The 17865-nt window shown below is 54.8% G+C and overlaps 1 protein-coding gene across 3 annotated transcripts in view; it reads right to left on the bottom strand.

Annotated features, from left to right (window-relative positions):
• TSPAN18 (tetraspanin 18) overlaps window positions 1-17865 on the bottom strand; it is a 186758-nt gene that overhangs the window by 25044 nt on the left and 143849 nt on the right. For all 3 annotated transcript variants that reach the window (XM_041773562.1, XM_041773561.1, XM_041773563.1), the window contains exon 4: window positions 4345-4427. The gene's annotated coding sequence lies outside the window, so the exon portion shown is untranslated. The remainder of the gene's footprint in view (window positions 1-4344; window positions 4428-17865) is intronic.

Genomic DNA, 17865 nt, shown 5'->3' on the forward strand with positions numbered 1-17865 from the left:
TCTGTCTTTCTACTGCTGTGTCTTTGCTAAGTGACCTAACCTCTCGGAGCCTCAGTTTCCTCCTCTGCAAGAATGGGCACCGAGGGCCCACTGAGGGTCCACTTTATGGCCGGTTGTGAGAAGTAAATGACTGCACTGGCCTGGAGTGGGGTGGACGGCTCTTACCGCCAACTCAGCAGCTGTACAGGCTTCCCTGGGCTGCTGCTCCCTCTGAGCTCAGGACCCCAGGACAGTGACTTAAACCCTAGGTGCTGGGGCAGCCCGGGTGGCTCAGCAGTTTAGCGCCGCCTTCAGCCCAGGGTGTGATCCTGGAGACCTGGAGACCCAGGATCGGGTCCCACATCAGGCTCCCTGCAGGGAGCCTGCTTCTCCCTTCTGCCTACGTCCCTGCCTCTGCCTCTCTCTGTGTCTCTCATGAATAAATAAATAAAATCCTTTAAAAAAATATATAAACCGTAGGTGCTGCATTCTAACCCCCTTCTCCCTTTGACACCAGGCCAATTCAACTCCACACATCTACTGATGGGGAAGAGGACAGGAAAGAATATTTATTCAGCACCGACTCCTTGCCAGCCACACAACTGCTCCACAAAGTAACTGCCCTGACTCTTTCGATGACCCCATGAAGTGTGAAGCACTGTCCATTTTACAGATGAGGACACTGAGGCTCAAGGATGTGAAGCAACCTGCCTAACATCCCTGGGCTTGTAAACATGTCCCTTGGCCCACTGCAGATCCTGTGCTCCGCCTGGTCCGGGGGCAGCTTTCAGGTAGACAGAGGGCAGCAGGAGCACTGGACTGCGAGTCCAGAGCCCCGTCTCCTGCTCTGCAAGTCACTTCCTCTCTCTGGCCTCAGCCCCTTCCTCTGCAAGATGATGGAGCAGGAAGTTGATGACTTGTCAGTTCCTTCCGTCAAGGGCAGAAAGGGCTGTCCCGCTAAGATGCTGGGGTTCTGCGGGAGGCCAGGCTTTAGCGGCCCCCTCCTGGGCCCACCCAGGCAAAGTTGCTTTCCAGAGCAGGATCGGGCTTCAGCTGGCTCTGGCTTTGTAGCAATTAAGGGGCATAATAAATATGGCAGCTCATAAACGGGCTACCTGTATTTATTACACACCGCGTTCGTTACAGATTACATCTAATGGGTAGCTTGTGGAGTGCTGGGCTCCCAGACAAATGCAATAAAAGGAGCGTGTCTCCTGGGAAGAGCCTCTGACAACCTCAAAGGTGAGGCAGGTAGAAAAATAGATGGTGGGAGCCAGAGGGCGGATGGGGATACAGAAACCCAGTTCCAGCTCCAGGGCAGAGTGGGTGAGTGGAGAGAAGGTGCTGGTGCCTGACGGAGGATCAAATCCCAGCCCTGCCAGGCTCAGCTGGGGACCTGGGGTGTTTCTAAACTGCATGCATCTGAGTTTCCTGGTCTTTAAAATTAGTGTACAAATAATGATTTCCTCATAACGCATGGAAAATACAGAGTGCAGGACTTGGCACCCGGGAGCTAACATTGTAGCAATAGCTAGTAACAGCTGGCGTATCTTAAATTCTTGCCATGGGCCAAGGAACATGCACAATCTCAAACCTCATCAAGTTCCAGGACAGGGGTAATGTCATCTCCATTTATCAGGCAAGGGAACTTAGGCTCAGAGAGGTGCCTGAGCCTCTCATGCAAGGTCACACAGTACAGGGACACCTGGGTGGCTCAGCGGTTGAGCGTCTGCCTTAGGCTCAGGGCGTGATCCCAGGGTCCTGGGATTGAGTCCCACATCAGGCTCCCTGCATGGAGCCTGCTTCTCCCTCTGCGTATGCTTCTGCCTCTCTCTCTCTGTGTCTCTCATGAATAAATAAATTAAAAATCATTTTTAAAAAAAGGTCACATAGCACAGAAGTGCCTGAGTCAGGATATGTCTGTTTTCTTCCGGAGCCACAACTCTTAATCATCATTTTGGATAAGCACTAATTGCCCTGCCCCATTCATCCATCCTCCTCCAAAATTCAGGCCTGTCTTCATATCTCCTGTGCCACCTCATTTCCTGCTATTTGGGGAAATCAGCCTTCTGAGCCTTCATCCACTGCCAGCCAGGCTGAAGCCAAAAGACCAACAACGCCTGACTGCTCCACCTGCCACCAGGGGTTTCTGAGTGTGGGACACACCTCCTTAGCCAACTGGCCAGACAAGAGGGACAGACCAACCTCCAATCCCCTGCCTGGATCTGGTGGAGAGCTCCACTCACCCACAGAGCCTCCTGGAGGTTGAGCAAATCAGCCCAGTTCCCTAATTTACCTCAAAGGAGGGTGGGACATAGTCTCTGGAAGGTGGGCTGAGAAGAATCTTGAGGCTGACCATGAGGTCCAAAGGCTGAACTGTTTCTCAGAAATGATGTTCAGAGGCACTTATGGAGGAGACTGCGAATCTCTCTGCTGAAGGAACATGACATACCCTCTCTGGGGCCAGGGATGAAAGGCCCCCCTAAGGTTTCCCCAATCCCCGGAATTGCCAGGGACCCCGAGGGGAGAGTATCAGTGTGGCTGGGCCGCAGGGTCCGACTGGGCCTGGCCCTTCCACTTTCCAGCCTCATGATCTTGGACAAACACACAGCTTCTCTGGGCCTTTGCTTTCTTGTCTGCAAAATGGGGCCAGGAATGCTGGCATCCAGAGGAAATTGTGCGGACTCATGGTTGAACGGGAAGAGGTGCCAAGCTCCTCACACCACAGCTGGCACACGACGGCTCCGTTCCTTCTTCCCTTCCTGCTCTGTCCCGCCACGGGGCAGCCACTCTCACCTACTTCCCCAGACACCAATACACTGGCCAAGTTCCCCGAATCAGGAGAGGGGAGGACTCTAACCACCAGGTATAGTGTGACTTTACAGAACAAAAATGCAGGAGAAACTCTAAGGTACATTTAGGATATGACTTGGTAAAGGCAGCACTGTTTGATGGATAAAATCCTTTAAATCGGGCACCTAGGTGGCTTGGTGGTTGAGCCATCTGCCTTTTTTTTCTTTTTTTAAGATTTTATTTATTCATAGAGACAGAGAGAGAGGGGCAGAAACACAGTCAGAGGGAGAAGCAGGCTCCCTGAGGAGCCTCTGCCTGAGGAAGTCTGATGTGGGACTTGATCCCGGATCTCCAGGATCACACCCCAGGCTGCAGGCGGCGCTAAACCACTGCACCACGGGGCTGCCCGAGCCATCTGCCTTTGGTTTAGGTCGTGATTCTGGGGTCCTGGAATCGAGTCCTGCATCGGGCTCCTGAAGGGAGCCTGCTTCTCCCTCTGCCTGTGTCTCTGCCTCTCTCTGTGTGTCTCTCATGAATAAATAAAAATCCTAAAAAAGAATCTTTTAAATCTTAGGGCCAGGGTGATGAAATGTGGGAGTCAGCATTGCAGGCAGACCTGACTTCCTGTGAGTTCAATTCCTCATGTGCATGGCGAAAGCGTGCAGGGGAGCAGGCTGGGTGTTGCGGTTCCAGCTGCCCTTCCACGAAGGGGTCTGCCTCAGGTGAGTGTGGGGCTGGGGGGGCTGCTGCCCTGGATCTCATGGTCTTGAGGCTCCTGTCATGGTGCCTGTCACGGTGCCCCCTCACCTGGCCAAGTGATGGTTCTGGCCTTACAGACGGGTGTTTCACCGTACAACATGACCCCCAGATGCAACCGACTGGTTCTTATACAACAAAACCAGGTGGTTCAGAGCTTTGTGGGGATGTAAGGAAAACTTTTCTCTGACACTATTGTTTGTGTCACCCTTGGTGTAGAAGCCAATGCTTATATAATTTATGTCACCAGCGTTTCCGTAACAGGAGTTCTGGGTCCCAAACCGGTAGGGCAGGCTGACTGGCCCATTGCCCTCACTCTGGAAATGAGAAATGGGAAGGGGGCGTGGCCAAATCAGCAAGCCAGTGAGGGATGGACGTGAGGCTAGAGCGCTGGTCGGGATCCCAGGTCAGGGGCCTGGGAATACACGATAGGCTCGGTATTGTGCTTATTTATTTTGGTGGCACACGTCTTCCCTTGTTAGAATGCATGCTTCCTAAAGGCAGGGACTGGTTTCATTCTCTGCCTCATTCCTAGCATCCAGAGCAGTGCCTGGCACACAGTGGGTCCTCAATTCATACATCTGAATGAATGAATGTTGGAAAAAGAGAAATGGAAACAGAAAACCGTGTAGATCTGTGAATGAATCAGAGAAAAAAAAGACTAGTCAGAAAGACTGGGAAAGACAGAAAGATAGACAGCAGGACGTGAGATGGCAGACAGATGGGCTGAAAAAGAACTGAGGCGGAGGTAGGGCAGTGTCAGGGGACAGGGCGGAGGCGCGCGGAGGGAGGGCATGCCCTTTGCTGACTTGTCACCTGGGCAGCTCTTCAGGAGTCAGCAGGACAGAGTCTCCCGGTCAGAGGGGGTTTTGTATATTCTTCTATTGGCCCAGCTTGTCCTAGAAGGAGAAAAATATTCAATTACTATAGGAAGTCAATAAAAAGCAGCCACATTCAAGAAGCTGTTTATGTAAACCTGCCCTAAGGACGCACACAGGGCAAGTGCCCTGCTCATCTGGGTCCATTAGTGCTAATGAAAAGCTCTCAGCATCGAGGCCCACTCCAGCTGGGGAGGCCTGCCCGGGGTGCCTGCCCTCTGCCCAGATGGCAGCTCCTGAGTCCTCACAAGAGCTACGCGGGGAACCACATCTTTAAGAGACTTTCCGTTTCTGGCCTGGGCTTCATCTATATGGTTGATGAGCTGAGAGGAGGCAGTGGGCATGGTGGCCCACGCACCTGGAAGCCACCTGGATGTCACCTGGCCATCTGCAGTGATGCCTCAGCAGAAAGAGTGCCAGCATGGCCCTGTCCATCAAACCCCCTCCCCAGAATTCCTGACTCCCAAGGGAGAAACTGGATGCTGGAAAGGGTTGCTTGGCCTCACAGAAGGGCTTGCCAGAAGGCTCCTACAGAGGACCAGATCTCAGCAGTGGAAAACGAGAGTTTGCTTTCAGTAGTCAGAATGGGCCCCGAAGGAGGCTCGTATTTGGCCACACTTGTGGGGAATCACTTGGCCAGGTCGGATCGAGAAGGATCTGGAAGCATGGGGTGGGGGAGCTTGGGCTGCGGTGGGCATTCTCATGGGGTTCCAGGGAGGGAGATGTTGGGGGGGGGTCTCAGATGCCAGTTCAGATTCCTTCCCATTCATGTCAGTGGAGGAGGGGGTGGTGGATGAAAGACTCCTCTCCCCATCCACCCATGCATCTGCTCAGGAGACACATATTGAGCACCTGCTGTGTGCTGGGGGCCGTGTCAGGAAACGGGGCTGTAAAGAAGCTCACCCTCCTGGTCGGGTGGCATTTGGGATGGAGATGCCAGGAAGCTCATCTTCTGTGTCAGTGGAGGAGGTTGGAGGAGACAAAGAAAAGGAAGACGATAGGGCTGGGGACCAGCAGGAAGGAGGGCCATCCACTGGTATAACTCCACTGCGGGCTTAGGGAGGTTTCACGAGGAAGGGGTGGCACAGTGGAGGTGAGGCTGGCAGATGGAAAGGCAGGAGAAGGGGCCTCCGTCCTGAGACCTGCTGAGGCCCTGGGAACTCCCTATTTGGACTAAACACACACATGTAGCAGGCTCGTCAACCGCCTGCCTCTGTAACCGCTGCAGAGCTTTGGGCTACACGCTCACATGCATGAGCTTCCTGAATGCTCATGACACCTGGAAGCAGGGATCCCATGAGCACTGCCGTTTACCAGGAGGAAGCTGAGCCCTGAAGGGAAATGATTTGTCCAGCATCCCACAGCTGGGATGCCTTGGAGCTGGAATGCAAACCAAGGAATCAGAACTAGCTGTGTGATCACACTGAGTCCTCACAGCAGCCCTGCTGGGAGGGCTATTGGCCCATTTTACAGAAGGCAACTGAGACTTACATTGGTAAATGGCAAAGCTGAGCATCCTCCCGAGATCCCAGAAGATTCCAGGCAAAGATGTCAGAAAAGCCACACTGGGGGCCAGGAAGGGGAGGGAGAAGCCCAGGCCCATCTGGCCTGATCAGTGATGAATCTGCTGACATTAGCCCTAAGACTGAGCAGGGGTTCCATGCACTCTGGCCACTACCAGGCAGGACACTACCAGTAGGGTGGACATGGGGGTGTGTGTGTGTGTGTGCAAGGGGTGGTGCAGAGAGAAGCCCCCTGGGTCCATGCAAGGTCCTAGAAGCTTTGGGCTGGACCTTTGTCCGGGGATGGCTCACAGGGTGAGATGCAGCCGATTCAGGCTCCTTTCTGGGGCTAGGGTCTCTGCGCCCCTAGGGAGCCTCAATTCTAGTTCAGGGGCTGCCTAGCCCCACGGCTCAGGGAAGCAAGGAGGAGTCAGTTATCTCCTATCCCCATTTCTCCCCTGCCCCATCCCAGCCCTGGTCTCCAACATCACCATTCCTGCCCAGGATCAGGCTGGCAGTTATCCTGAGTGTGATGTGACTCCTTTTCCTCTGGTCATTGAGGCTGGAATGACAGGCCCAGGTGACCAACACAAGGCCCATCCAGTGACAAGGAGAAGGCACTGAACTCCTTCTGGCATCTCCCCACCCCCTCTTCACTGGAGATCCCAGCCCCATTGTATGCAGGCTCCAGGGCTGAAATAGGCTTACCCCCTTCTGGGGTTCCACCTGCCCCGGAACAGCCTCCCATCCCTCTTTGTCCTTTCTGCTCTCCCGACCCATGGCCGGGCTCCTGACTGCTTCCTGACCCAGCAAAGATATGCATTCAAGGGAAGCTGGCAAAGGACCACGGAGGGGATGCCTGCCATGTGTTCCCCATCACCACAGAGACGGCACTTGCCTTGGCCAGTTAGTTCCCTGAGACCTTCAGAAAGTCACTAACCCTCCCTGAGATGCCAGGTTCTCCTCTGAAAACTGTGATCCTCAATTTCAAAGCCAAAGGTGGCTGTAAGAATTCATGATATGGGGGTGCCTGGGTGGCTCAGTCATTTAAGCATTCAACTCTTAGTTCTAGCTCAGATTGATTGTAATCTCAGGGCCCTGGGATCGAGCCCGGAGTCGGGCTCTGCACTCAGTGTGGAGTCTGCTTGAGATTCTCTCTCTCCCTCTCCGTCTGCTCCTCCCCCAGCTTGCACTCTTTCTCCCAAATAAATAGAGCTTAAAAAAAAAAAAAGAATTAATGATACAAAATACGTGAACTTAACTTATATGATACAAAAACTCTTGGAAACCTGCAAAGCACTCTTCCCACGGGGAGCTATTATTCTCATATAGCAGGAGAAAGGGGATGCCCAAACCACACCCACCAGTCATCAGTGAAGGTGAGCACGGGAAAGAACCATGGACAGAAGGTTTGGTCAGGACAGCTATAAACATCTTTCCCCTAAGGGGCCCCAAATTCAAATTAACCACTACAATTTTGTGATAATTGATTCTAACGATAACTCATAGTATTGAGTGCTAACCATGCAGCAGGTTCTGCTAAGCATCTCTCCAGCGTTCTCCTACGTACTCATGGCCCAAGAGGTCAGTACCATTATTATACCATTTTACATACGAGGAAGCTGAGATTTAGGAGAATGGAATGAACTGGTCTGAGTTTATCCATATGGCTAATCAGACACAGCCACGATTCAGGCCCAAGCTGGCTGGACTCCAAATCAGAGCTCCCGACAAGACACAGTCCATGGAGAGGACACCAGAAAGAGGGAGGCTTATATCTTGGACACCAAAATTTCCAACCCAGGGCTGCTCTAGCCTGAATCAGGAACCAGGCAGACTCTCAGGGAGCCAGCTAGCATCCTCCCCTGTGCCAGCTGGAGGCCTCTGGGGGATGACCCAATCCCCACCATCCCCTGACAGATGGGAGCCCTGAGGCCCAGAGAGGGGCAGAGACGGGTGAGGTCACGCAGCACCTCGGGGGTTCTCCGGTGCAAGCCCCCCCGCCTGGGCCAGACAGCTTTATTAACCTTGCCCCTCCCACGGCCCCAGATGGCGGCTCCAGCCCATCTGCACAGCGCGGGCCCAGGAGGGGTTCTCTGATTAAGAAGAACAGCTCAGTTCATAAATCACTCCTTTTATTTTCACTGCCCTCAGCCTCCGGGCATACTTTCGGGGGTGGGGAGAGAGAGAGAGAAAGCAGGTGGACATGAGCGATGGAGAAGCCGCAGCCAACCCCAGGGGGAAGCAAATACAGGTCTGGTTTGGTGTAGAGCCCAGAAATGTCCTGCAAGTACCCCAGCCAGGTGAGGGCGCTGCGGACCAGGGCAGAGGCTCAGGTCGCACGGAGCTGCCACCACACCTTCAGCAACCTGGTTTCCAGGCGGCAGGGCTCTGCCCTGACAAGCTGCGAGGCCTGCACCAGTCTCCCCTCCTGAGCCTCAGTTTCCTCACCTGCAAGATGGGGGGCGGGGGGCGGTTCTCAGGGCCAGTGCAACCACCAGGGGAGGAGGAGGAGGGGAAATGGGATGGAGCTGAAAGCACTTGGTGGCTGCATGTCCAGTTCCCTCCTTCCAGCACGTGCCAGCCCTGGGCCTGGTCCAAGACACAGACAGCAGCGGCTTTCCTCCCTCAAGGACACACTCAGATCCAGTGCCAATCAATAACCCCACGCTGGGAGAGGAGAGTTAACAGCCCTGCCAACCAGGTACTCTGGGCACACCGAGAGGCAAGGGGGGTGGGAGGCTGGAGGGGGCTCGGGGTGCGAGGGGAGCACAGGGCAATGCCGAGGCACGGTGTCCGGGTGTTCACCTACAGCGATCTCCCTCCATCCCACAAAAAGCTCAGCAAAGTACATGATCCCTCCATCGTTCCCTGGCACGGAGCAGGGAACCAAGGCTCCGCGGGGCTGGAAAGGAGGTCCCTGAGCCAGAAGCGACACCAGGTTAGCCAGACTCTGGGACCGGTGCTTGTTTTCCTCCAACAGGGGGCTGGTCAGGATAAAAATGATTCTTGCCATCAGGTTCAAAGCTGGGGGGCAGGGGGAGGATTTGTCTATTCACTGGCTGTGCCTGCTGGGCCTCCTCCCAAGACAGACAGTCTCGTAAACAAGCAATTGGCCTGCAATCCTGGCATGCCTGGTGACGGCGTGACACAGGGACACGGACACAGCTGAGCGGGGGCTGCAATCTAATTAGGCTCCCGGGGGCGGTGCCGTGAAGGTTCACCAGCCAGGGCGCCGGGGATGCGGTGGGATCCTAAAGGACAGCCTCCCCTGCACCCCCCAGACTCACTGAATGGTGAACATAGAGGGGACGGAGCATCTGGTCTGCGGCGTTTGGAAAGGCCCCATCTCTGTGGTGTGAGTTGAACCAGGCCTGGGCACTTGGTCCCCCACCACAACCCTTTCATCTGTCCCTGAACCCCCAGGGGGCTGTTTCCATCAGAGACTCTTCAAAGAAGGACTTCCTTCATGAGGACGAGCTCCAACGGCCTCTTTGCACAGTGGATGCTGAGGACCAGAGAGGGGCAGGGTCTTGACCAAAGTCACACAGCTCAGCTGGCAGCAGGAGCTCCCCATATGAAGCCCACTGCCCTTCCCCCGCTCCTAAGACTGACATCTGAGTTTATTTTGGCTCCTGAAAGGACGGGGCACGCACTAGCTCGGCGAACCCTCCCGACCACCGGGGAGATGGGCACTCCTGCTCCACCAGTGGAGAAACTGAGACTCAGAGAAGGGTGGCCTTGAAGGAGGTTGGAGGAGCAGTGAGGGCAAAGCAGGATTCCTTGTCCTTCTGCCCTGGCTGTCTTCCAGAGGGGTGGCCCTGGGGACTTTGGGTCTGCTGATGCCCAGAGTGACCCTTGCCACAACACATGCTTCCCATTCCCTCCATGTCCCTGGGCTGGACCGAAGCCACAGACGGTGCTCATCCCAGACACAGGACGCTGGGTCCATCCTCCTGCCTTTGCCCTCAGGTGGCCTCTGGGGACAAAGGCTCTGGGCGCTCTTGCAGAGACTTTCATGTGCCAGGGTCAAGGTGCTGAAGGCACTACAACCAATTTGAACTTGGGTGTGAGCAGAGAGGCGTGGTCCCTTGGTGTATGGGGCTCAGGGGAGTCCAAGGGCTGGGAGGGAGGAGGGCAGGGCAGAGTGGGGACACCCGCCAGGCCCCCAAAGCTGAGCCTGCCCTGTCCTCAGGGGATGAGAAGGAAAGCCAGCCTTCCAGCGGGGGAGCTGACAAGAGATTTTATATCTCGGGAAACCCCTTTGCCTTTGGAGAGAGCCTGGGGCTGGGTGGGCAGCAGCACCTTTCTGCTTCCCCCAGAGATCTGAGATGGGCTCGGATCAAGGAAGGAGGTGCTCTGAGACCCGAGAGGCCCCTGGTCAGGGGCGGGAGCTCCGGGCTTCTCGGCCGCCCACCCCAGCCCTGAGTCACTTTCAAGGAGCATAGTCCACACACCCAGAGACCCGGAGGAGCCTGCAGGCCTGGTGTTCTCCCGTCAGGCTCACTTCCTGAGGGATACCCGCAGGATGAAGTGTTGGGGGAACAGCCCATCCTTACAGTTTTCTAGGGCATCTGTGCCAGCTGGAGGGAGGCCGCTCCAGAAAGGATGTCACCCCCATCCGACAGCCAAGGACACTGGCGTGTGGGGTGGGAGGGACCTGTCCAAGGGGGCACAGCACAGCCAGGGCTGGAGGATATCGTCCAGACTCCCAGCCTGGGTGCTCCCAGCCACGCACTGGGGCAGCCTTGGCACATGCTGGGGGTGGCTCAAAACTCCGCCCGGGGAAAGCCCACAGGAAAGATGAATCTGGTGGTGGCAGGAACCACAGGACATTGGCTCCACCGCTGGCAGGGGCAGGGATGGGGAATGCCGGATGTGTTGTCTGAAACACCATTGTTGTTGGACCTTTCCCATGAGACCTAAGCCCTCGGCGGCCAGGATTGTGTCTTCTGCTTCCTCTGAGTCCCTTCAGGGGACACACAGGGTACTGGATGGAATGTTACCGGTATAATAACTGTGTCTGCTTCCCACATGACAAGGACTGAGCACTGTTCCCGGCATCATCTACAATGGGCCAGTTATTCCCCGGGGAGTACACCGAGGCTCAGAGGTGAGTGAGCTTCCCACGGTGGCCCAGCGGGCCTGGGACAGAACTTGGCTTCAGACCCCAGGAGGCACACTGTTCTGTGCTAGGGCGCCTCCTGGCTGATGATGGGCTCTTGGCCTTTCCACACAAGGCAGAGCAAGTGACGAAGAGAAGGAACCAGACGGCATGGAGTCCTGGGTTCAAGTCCAGAGAACTCTGTATCGCAGGTCCTCTCTCTAACCCTGGAGTCCTTCCACTGTTTCCCACGACCAACTCGGTGGGGAGCAGGAGCCCCCCAGCCCTCCCTCCCTTCCCACATTTCATCTCCCCTCAGGGCCCTGAGCTGCAAGAAACCCTTTGAAAGCCTTGGTAATCCATCCCAAAATATGCAAGGCTGTTGCTGGGGCAACCTGGCTCGCCACTGCACAGACAGGATTTAAATATTTAATGGCTTCTTGGGTGTTAAGGGGGCCTGGGAACTGGGTGGGAAAGAGCACAGGTCTGAGCCTGGGGTGAAGGAATGGGGGGAGCTCTGGCAACTCCTGCCACAGAAGCCCCCCTACCTCCCATGCATAGAAGAGCACTGGGGGCTCCTGGCTCTGTTGTTGACCTTAGTGTCCAACAGGATAAAGCAGATTGTGGCTGGGACCCAAGCAGTAGGTGAGACCCTGAATTCCACTGATAGATATAATGGAGGGAGGTCCCGGGAGGGGGGATTTTCTCTTTTGCCGGTGGACAAGAAAAACTTTTTTAAAAAGGTCCTGCTGTACAGTGGATGCACGCTGCGTGACGGTTCTTGCCTTCTCTCCTTCGAACCTCACTCTAATCCTATGGGGCAGGCCTGTTTTTATTCCCAATTCACAGCTGAGAAAAGTGGGATCGGAGACATGCAGTGACTTACCCAAGGCCACACAGCTGCTAAGTGGCAGACTCGAACCCAAGGCAGTGGGCTCCGAGGCCAATGCTTTCTCTGCTACATCTATCAAGAGTCAGGGCCAGAAACACTGCTTACCGCTAGCTAGCGTGTATGAAGTCCATTCTACGGGCCGGGCACTGGGCTCAGGGCTTCGCATGTTCTAATTCACTTAGCCCTTATAATGACATGGGGAGGTAGGTGCTGTTACCCCCATTTTACAAAAACAACCAATTAATTAATTTAAATCAAACTTAAAATCCTCTTATCCCCTGGTGCTTTGTCCACATCCTCCAAAGCTGGATGGGATGGCAAGAGGAAATTCTTCTGACAACTTCGCAATAAAGATGAGTCAGTTCATTGACTCACTCTACACATAAGACACATGCACACAAACCCACACGGATATGGCCTCGCAGACATATGCTCGTTTACAGACAAATGTACAAATATACACACAGACACACACACGCATAGACACACAGACACATATCACCACACACGCAGGCACACACATGAAGGCACAGGTGTACACATACGGCCACCCATCACTTTCCCCCTGATTGAACTAACAACAATGTCATGAAAAAGACATCCAAAGTCACCCGGTCCACGCCTCCGCCAACATCGAGAACATTTGAAACAGGCAAACGGATGTGATCTTGTTCTTAAAGATCTTCAGTAAGGAGGATAAACCCCATGGCTTCATTCTGATGTCTCTTCAACTAGGGAAGCTCCTCCTGGCATCGAAGCAAATTCCAACCTGCTTTACATTAATCACAGCACGACTCTTTCCATCGATACCCTGCTTTTCAGCTCCCAAAGCCCTGCTATTTTTAACGCTCCTGTTTCATCCTCACGACCATCCAGCAAGGCAAACAGGGAAGCGATGATTTTAATTTATGGGGAGAAGGGCCCAGAGGAGTTACAGGGCTTGAGATGACACAGCTACTGCTCAAGGTGGGCTTCCATCCCACCTGTTGGATGTCTACTACTTGGTGGCTGATTTCACCAGTGTGTCAATGGACCAGGTTGCTGTGAATGTCCTGCCAGCTTCACTTCGCTCCTCTCTTTATTGAGCTTCCTGGTCCCTCAGCCTGTGTTCAGTGAGGGGACTTCACTGGCCCTGGCTCACTTGCATCCTGCTCACGTGATGCCTGGTGCAGCATGGAGGGGAGGCCCCTTAGAGCTGGGTTATCCCGGGTTATCCCGAAGCTTCCCCTACCCGGAGTTAGCAGGTTTCCGGTACCGGGGCAGATGGGTGAGGCATCCCCCTCCTTCTCACCCACCAGGGCAGGAATCCCTGAACTCCTCCGCGCCACTGCCCCCCAAGTCCAGGACCTGTCGCTGGAGCAGAAATCAAGCCTGCTCCCTCCCCCTCCTGGCCTCATGTTCTTGGGGGGTCACTGCCCCAGTTCCATTTGCTTGGCAATAAATATTAGAAGCGCTGGGTCTTGCCAGGGCAACTGCAATTGAGTTTAGTCACCTGGCCCGAATTAGGGAGGCCACAACCCCTTCCCATAAGGGGAAGGAATGACTACAGGTATTTGCAGCTCAAGTTTTGGAGGGCAAACAACCTGAAAAACAGAAGAGACTGCTCAGAGCTCCTGTCTGGGTGAGAAAAAAAAAAAACCTGTGAGGAAATGAATCAAAGGAAAATCTGTGGTGAGGCCTGCAGAAGGATAGGCAGGAGTCAGAGAGCCCTATTTTCTTTCCTCCCCATAAAAAAAAATCATCCCAGCTGTTCCTAGGAGGCAGATCCTAAAGCAGGATGCAGGTCAGGGGTGGGCAAGGGAAAGGGCTGGACTTGGGGGGAGACAGGCACGAGGGTGAGAGGGCCGGGGGGTGCTCAGACAAAGGGGAACGAGGGCACTGCATCCTCCACAGAAGCCCGGTCACCAGCTCCACCAAACATCATCTCCAGGCCAGGAAAAGATGCTGGCAATCCCACCCGGAAGCCTCGGGGTTGAGCAAGTATTCGGTCTTCCAGAATGCCAGAGAGGATTGCTACTTCCTTCTGACAAAATAATAATACTGAAGAAGAAAACTTGTTCAGGTCCAGGTTTCTCCATCTGTCCAATGGGGACAGAAATCCCCACCTCGCTCTTCCTGTGAGCTGGTGCTGGGCAGGGTGAGAAGGGACTAGAGAAGGGACAGGGCCTGGAAGGAGTCAGGACATGAGTAGTGATCTGGCGCCGAGGTGGCAACTTTTTCCTTAATGGGCCACACAGTAACTATTTCAGGCTTTGCAGACATATTATTTCTGTCATAACAATTCAACTCTGCTTTGTTCGAGAAAGTAGCCACAGCTTGCATCTCAAGGAATGGTCATGGCTGGGACCATGTTCACTTACAAAAAAAGACCAGGCAGGATTTGGTTCGCTCCTAGTGGTTTGCAGAGCCCTGAGCCTAAGGAATATTTTAGGGACTGACCTCGGGTTAAAGCAGCAGATTAGAAGTGAATGTGGTTCACCTGTTGTGCAGGGGGGCAGAGAATGGGAGAGAACAGAACCGGGCATTCAGAGAACTGGGTTCCAGCCCTGCGTCCCGGCTGTGCAGCCCCTGCCAATTCCTGGCACCTCTCTGGGCCTTGGCAGCTCCACCGTGCGCACCACTACAAGGATGAAAGCGCCTCCGCAGGTTATGGGCCCCTGTGGGCGGGGGACAGCGCCCTCAGCAATCCATGAACCCTAGTGGGGAGGCTAACTTAACTGCAGGAGCCCCTGGCAGCTGGTGAAGGGGGTGCATGTGATGGTCTGAACAGCACTGGGGGGAGCTTTCCAGCAGAAGGGGCTGGAGGAGCTGCAGCTGGTCACCCTCTATGCCAGGGCCTGGCCCTACTGCCCCGTCTGAATCCAGGAAGAGGACCCCTGGATTGCATCCTTTGTCAAGAGCTCTTTGGAGCAGGGCTCTGCTGCACCAGGGCTGTCCGAGGGCCAGGAAGGCTGAGCCCTTGGCCTTGGCCCCTGCTACCGCTGAGTCTGGCACATGGAGACATCATGTCTGGCCAGTGTTGAGGGGCCTCCCCTGCTGCAGGTGTTCCGTGGTGCTAACGAAGGACAGATGACCCAGGCGGAGCATATTATAAGCCAAGGATGAGCCGTCTGATTAACCTCTTGTGCCCGGGAAGGCCTCCTCCCTGTTCTGCTAAGGCTGCACAGCAATGAGAAGGGGCAGAGAGACTGGTGGACAGTGTGCCTGAGTCTGAGGCGGTCACGGCCTCTGCATCCTCAGGGAAGGGAGGAAGGCGTTGATGATGGCAATGATGAGTTAGCATTTACAGAGTGCTTCCTATGCACTAAGCACAATCCTAAACACTTCATTATCTATTAATGCATGTAATTTTTCCAACAATCTAGGAAGTGGGCTCGATTCTTATGCCCGTTTTACAGATGGGGAAAGTGAGGCACAGAGCTACTTGCCCCGAGTTGCACGGCTATCAGAGGCCGCCATTTGAACCCAGGCGGTTAGTTCCAGCATCTGGGCTCGGAGGGTGTCTAAGATGTCTCAGAGCTGGTGGAGGCAAACCGAGGAATTCTCCAGAATTCAGAAACCCACTAGAAAAGAAGGAAAAGTGGAGGCCTTGGGATCTAGTCTTTGCTTTGCCACCAGCCAACAGCATACTCATGGGCAACAGCATAATCTTGGGGGCTAGTCCTCTGTGGGCTGCCCGGGGGAGGCAGCCTGTGGAGTGGCCCATGGCATCAGAGTGACCAGGGGACTCATCTCTCCTGCTCACTATCTGTGTGGCTTTGGCTTCTCGGAGCCTCTGTGGATCATGTAGTCTCATGGTCACGTGAACGTCGATGAGACCACCCTGCCTGACACATGCGAACGCTCTCAAGAAGCTGGAGCCGTATCATCATTCATCAGGAAGCCACACCTTTTGCTCGGCCATCCCTAGGCCCTGAGCCAAGTTCATGGCTCCCAGCACCAATGCTGAGCGGACATCTAGGTGTCGTGGGCTCCATTTCCAGGTGGAAAGGATTCAGGTATTGTCCTCTTAGGAATGGAATCGGTGGTCTGAATACCTGACGAGCAGAACCCACCATTTAAACATGTAAACACACGCCACCCGCAGCCTCCAGAGCTAACAAATGCCAGTGGAATAAAGGAGTCAGGGTTTAAGAAGGCTCGATGAAATGAGGTCTTGGGGAGCACAGGAAGGTGGGTCTCACCCTCTACGGACCCTGGATCACAAGTGCATGGAGTGTACCTGAGTTTGGTAGTGAGGGCCATCTGCTGTGTGGTGCACACTTGAGCTGCCCTGCGGAGCACACACTGCAGGCGTGCCAGCCACCCGTGTGCTCCCTGCAAGGCGGTGAACGAGGGTGATTTGAGTGCTTCACGCTGGGCTCAAACCAAGGGCAAATTGCCATCTTTTTTGCAATTCCTGAGGATGTAAGGATAAAAGGTATGTCCTTGGTCCAGTGATCTGGGATCAGTTTCCACTTTATGGCCCGCCTCTGCCTCTCCATCTTAAGAGTGTTGTCTCTGCCCCTACTCCCTTTCCCCTAAAAGTGATCATGTGCGCGCACACACACACGCACATGCGCGCGCGCACACACACACACACACACACACACACACATTCTGATCATTTCCTGGGGAGGTGGAAGGCTACCTGCTTATGTCAGCTGCAACACTCCTCTACAAGCACACCTCGCTGGAGGCCTGGACATAAATCCCGTAACCCTGCCCTGGGACTGTGACCCCCAGCAGGCAGTGGCCATAGTTAATTTACAGGCTCTGCATGTGTGAGCCCTTCTACAAAGCTGGCTTGCCCAAGGCAACCTCGAGTGTGCCGGGGCCCTGCTGGGAGAAGGGGGTCCTGGGCGTCTCCTTGCTGGGAAAAGGAAGAACCTGGCAGGTGTTTCATTTCCCCCTGGCAGCCCAGTAATTAAGGAAGGAGGACTCAGCAAGTTCATGGGGCAGGGACCACATGGGGATGGCGAGGGCGGTACATATGGAGCAGGCTTTAGAGGGAGGCTGTCCTAGACTCCAGTGTGACCTCGAACAAGTCACCTCACCGTCTGAGCCCTGATGAGGTGACTTCAAGGCCACCAGGCCCTGACCACATGTCCAGAGCTGGCTCATGACCAGGAGGACCCGTGTAGCTTTCAAGAGTGTCTGGAAGACAATTCTGAGCTTTGCTTGAGGCCATGACCCCATGAGATGCTCCTTCCTTGGTGTAATTCTGAATAGCAAATGTTGTTGGAGCAGAGAGTCCGTGGGAAATGGGTCTCCTGTAGAGGTGTCCTAGCGGGCTTTCCAAGGTAGATATTCCAGTAGGAGATAAACCCCAAAGAGAACCTGGATCCCATTACCTGAGGGCCGAGGGGCGGCAGGGGTGAGAATAAACCACCTCCTTGCTGTGTTTCCTGGGGCAGGCAGGGCCTCCCGGGTCAGTCGGGGTGATACAATGCGGTGCACTCGGAGCCAGGCCTGGCGTGTGGCAGGGGCCCCCCAGGATGGTCCCCTTGCAAGGCTGAGCTCCACGCATCTTCAACGTACCTCCATGAAGCCTTCGACAACCTTCTGAGGCATCAACACCTTGGTTGTGTGAGCTGGAAAGCCAGGTCTTTTCACCCTTCTCTCTGCTACTTTTCAAAGACCTCACCCCATTCTAAGGTCGGGGTTCTCTCCACAGAGTGGATTTAAGGAATCCTTTGTCCAACTTCAGCAGTGACGCTCAAGGAAATCCTTTCTTCTCCCAGGCCACTCTGTCCTTGTCACAAGGTGACAGCTGCCCGGCTGCACCCAGAGGAGACTGGCCCTCCCTGACAGTGGCAGGGGAGCTGCTCTGTCCATGAGCCCGGGACAGACCAGGGCAGCCCCCAGCCCGGCCCATGGGCATCAGCACTGGCATCTGCACTGCCCATCTTGGGCTTCCTTTGGAAGAAGGGGGAAGGCTCGCAAAGCTGTGCCACAGGGGCCACCCTGGGGGCTCTTCTG

Source organism: Vulpes lagopus, chromosome 11 (genome assembly GCF_018345385.1).
Source record: "Vulpes lagopus strain Blue_001 chromosome 11, ASM1834538v1, whole genome shotgun sequence".
NCBI classification, from domain to species: domain Eukaryota; kingdom Metazoa; phylum Chordata; class Mammalia; order Carnivora; family Canidae; genus Vulpes; species Vulpes lagopus.